The 776-nt window shown below is 34.4% G+C and overlaps 1 non-coding gene across 1 annotated transcript; it reads right to left on the bottom strand.

Moving 5' to 3' along the window:
- Positions 1-439: 439 nt before the first annotated feature.
- Positions 440-546, bottom strand: LOC149516489 (small nucleolar RNA R71). The gene has a single exon (XR_016346011.1). It is a non-coding gene; the product is annotated as a small nucleolar RNA R71 (small nucleolar RNA).
- Between the last annotated feature and the right edge of the window lie 230 nt (positions 547-776).

Genomic DNA, 776 nt, shown 5'->3' with positions numbered 1-776 from the left:
TTAAGCTATGTAGGAAAGAACAAACAACCACTCCAATTCCAATGACGAATTCAGCAAACGAAGGTTGTAGAACTCCAATTCCAATTCCAATGTCTTCCCTAATCTTGAACAATTTCAACCATCAATATAAAGGTAAGCGATCCAAGCCAACAATTTTAAGATCAAGCCTTCAATTATCCAAATGGTCCAAACTTCTGTTCAGTTTGGAGGGCTACCTAATGATGACCCAAATCTCTATCTTTCCAACTTTGTTGTGCTTTGTGATACTTTTAAATAAAATAGAGTTTCTAATAAAACCATTCGACTAAGATTATTTGCTTTTTTTGTTAAGGATAAGGTAAAGAGTTAGTTATTTTCATTACTATCTAGCTCTATCACCATATTAGATGATCTAGTCCAAAAGTTCCTTGTAAAATTCTTTCCACCAACTAAGATAGCTAAGATGAAGAAAAAGATCACCACGTTCCTACAATTTGATGGTGAAACCCTATAAGATGCCTGGGAAAGACACAAAGAGTTGTTATGGAAATGTCCACATAATGGTCTCCTACAATGCCTCTAAATTCAAACATTCTACAATGTGCTGATACCATCAATATGAACAACCTTACATTCAGTCGCTAGAGGAGCCATAACGGGTAAGTCAATAGAAGAAGCTTATGAATTAAATAAAGAAATGGCAATAAATAATTATCAAAAGGGTACTAAAAGGAAGGTGCACAAGAATGCTACTAAAGTATATAAGTTAGATGCATTCACCTCTATCACATCTCAAC

Source organism: Durio zibethinus, chromosome 10 (genome assembly GCF_047325235.1).
Source record: "Durio zibethinus cultivar Kanyao isolate XHJ-2024 chromosome 10, ASM4732523v1, whole genome shotgun sequence".
NCBI lineage: Eukaryota > Viridiplantae > Streptophyta > Magnoliopsida > Malvales > Malvaceae > Durio > Durio zibethinus.
The sequence above is the reverse complement of the archived record's forward strand: the minus strand, read 5'-3'. Positions and strand labels throughout refer to the sequence as shown.